Genomic DNA, 3366 nt, shown 5'->3' on the forward strand with positions numbered 1-3366 from the left:
GAATTCATGTACTTTCAAATTTTATGTATATAAAATGTTGTCCCTGCTTTTGCTTCGTTTTAGTTTTAACAACATGCACTAACTCATTTTGTCAGTTTTGTTTTTCACTACTAAGTCAGCAAATTTCAACGATGGCGTCGAATAATGCGTAGAACGGGCATGGGACAAAATTCTAGAAAAAAAAAATTTTTTACTAACCTTTTTTTTTGTCTCCCAAAGTCCAACCCCTTGGTCCTCGTCCTGGGAGATGGAAACAGAACAGAGTAGAGGTTTTCTGGGTTCGGGTGAGGTACGGTGTGACGTCCTGTCACGTGGGCGTTACGCTAGCTGTGAAGGCCGACCTTGATAACCTTAACATGTTGCTGGCTGATGGGGCTCTGGTGAAGCTGTGGCAGGCAGAAAGACCTGACAGTGGATGGATAGAACACTTTATTTTCATCATAATGTATGTGTGTCTGGAGAAAGGTTCCGTAAGACACATTTGCTCGAACTAAATATTCAGAGCATCAATATACTAGAACTAAAGATAAAAAAAACATTGAACTTTCAAAATCATTCTTTTGTTTACAAAAAATGAGTACATGAAAAAATTATTCTTTAGCAAATTATCTACCTATATTTTTATGGCTTTGCGTTTACTTGTAACAATGATTGTGTGGGAATATTTGCTGTCAGAGACTACATTGGCGTAAGGTCTCTACACCTCATTCATTCATACAAACAAACCCTTCAAACTGTACCAAAATTTAGGTCAGCTTGTGACTTATCTCAATTTGGGAATAGCACATGAGTGTAACAAAAACAGTAAAGAATGGTATGTTTTGATCATCTTTACCCTGTTTCACTTCACTTCGCGAGCAAAGCAAAGTCACTCTTAGTATTGACATTGTCATATTATACGATGATTTCAACAATTTATTCATAAAATTCAACCCATTCACATCGTATGGGATTACATTCTTGATTGTTAAAGATGTTTATCAACTCGAGATGCCAAACTCACATATTTTGGTTATGTAAAAAACAACAACAACCACAAAATGAACAGCTCTGGTGTCTCCGTGATATGTAAAAGATTTAGTCAGTTTCTAAATCCCTACGAACATTCAACACAAGTTCACTGATAGTGATAGTTTCTTTTTGTCCAAGAAAAAATAGGAGTCACATGATAAAACTGTTTTACTCTTGTAAGTTTTATGATTGTCTTCATTTCATCATCATCATCATTGCCTTTCTCACCCTGGATCAGGATATAGGCCATGAACAAACACTCTCCCCCTTTCTCTATCTGCTAGTCGCTTGATGTCACTCCACGTCTTCCCACTTTTCTGTACATCCATTTCCGTGACTCTTCTCCAGGTTCCACGTGGTCTTCCCCTTGATCTTGATTTGGTAGGGACAAAAACTTCCCTGCCCTTGACATTGGGGTTCTTCTTGTACTGTGTACTGCATCGCCTTCGTGTTGAATCACATTAATTGTATGTCATCTTCGAGTTAAAAGGACCTGCACTCAAGCCTGAACTTACCACAGAATTACAGAAATATAGAATGTTAGTGGAGCAGTAGAACAAGTTTGAGCACATATACCAGAGTTTTTAGATGAAGAACCTTGCCTTCCATCATCCAAAAAAAGGACAAATATTCGTTCAGCTAACAGGACAGGGGATGAAGCGACAAAACAAAGGTTGAACAATCTTTTCCACTGAAACGTCAGAGTCAGAAAACTTAAAAAAGATGGCAAAGAAAATGAAAAGCTTGATGACTGACTTTCAGCTGCAATGTTTGATCTTCATTTACAGGTCATTTTTCTTCCAGTACATGTACATCAAAAGAAAGCACCATGTTGTGTAAAAGAAGACTATCATGTTAATGAGACCTTTTATTATCTAGAAAAACTGGCTATTGTTTCGCTTGGCACGAGAGAAAAATCACAACTTTTGTGTACAAAACCTTTCAGTACTATAAACTCAAATAACCTGAACTGTTTTAGTTTAGTTTTAGTAGAGTTTTTTTTTAAAGTTTTAGTAAGAGTTTTACGGCACTCGCAACAGCATAAGGTCATATGAGCGCCAGAAGTTTAGAGGTGTTACAGGAGAGTAACAAACATAAAAAAGAAGAAGGGGAGATAAGGACGATAGATGTTTGATAGGAAAGAAGGAGCAAACCACACCAGAGCACCCACCAACCACCCACCCCCTGTAGAGGTTTTACGGCGCTCGTAACTGCATAAGGTCATATGAGCGCCAAGGGGTGGATGTCAATAGAGAAGTCCTTACAGGGAATCAGGCTTTTCTGCTCACCTCTATAGCTTTAACAGCACAAAGTCTGTTTTGACTTTCAAGGCACCCCGGAAATAGCGGGTCACAAGCGTGTGACAAACATACAAAAGAGGTACAGTGGTCTCCGTCAAAATGTGCAGCGCTCGGGAGGACTCCTTAATAGGGGTGTGCGAGTAAGCGAAAAATCTTAGTCAAGCAATGATCCGTTAAATGCAAAATTGTTTGGTTAACCGATGAAATTGACCTAGCAAAATTTTCTCAACCAAGAAATCTAGATCCAGCAGGGGTCAAAAGTCATTGCCTGCACTGTAGAACGCTGGTCAGCTGATGTCTAGACCTAAAAATAGCGTTTGGTTTTCGTCGGTCCGCCTTAGTAGGCTAGGCCTATAAAAATAGGAGTCAATTGTAGCAGATGCGTGCAAAGTTAGTTAATTTGTTTATTTTTGTTGCTCCTTTCTTTTTGTTTCTTCGCTCTGTTTTTAGCCCAGATTGAGCATATTTTATAAATAGATTTAGGCTAATTCATTGTGCTGGTAGTAATTCAATGTTTTGTTCAAGAAAAGTATATATCTAGGCACAGAAACAAAAATCTGCACAGTAATACAGAATAACAAGTTGAGGATCAAAGTCGAAGCGTTGAAATTAAGTAAAAAGAGCTGTCCCCGTGGTTTTATGCACCCCGCATAATTTAGCAAAATTTGATCATTCTTTGTTAGAATTAACAGAATCGCATGGTTTCACATTTTTGGGCTCTGTTTGCATAATTACAGAATTTTTCTTGCATAAAACGACAGTGACAGAAAGAAGAAAAGCATTCAATCTAAATCTAGATCTAAGTTTGAGATTGTGAATAAGTCTAGATCTAGATCAGACGAAATATATTCTGGCATAAGAGGCCAAAATGAGAGCAGAGAGAAAGGAAGAGGATCTGAAATACAGACTTGGTTTATATAGATGTCAGTGGGTCACTGGTTTGCATGTTATAAATCAGCGGATCAGGCAAAGTAGAAAAAAAACCTCAAGGTTATGTAGGCCTAGGCCCAGACATAGATCTAGTAAGCCTACGATTCTGCTGCTGGCATGTTGG

The sequence above is a fragment of the Aplysia californica genome, unplaced genomic scaffold (genome assembly GCF_000002075.1).
Source record: "Aplysia californica isolate F4 #8 unplaced genomic scaffold, AplCal3.0 scaffold00488, whole genome shotgun sequence".
Classification (NCBI taxonomy): domain Eukaryota; kingdom Metazoa; phylum Mollusca; class Gastropoda; order Aplysiida; family Aplysiidae; genus Aplysia; species Aplysia californica.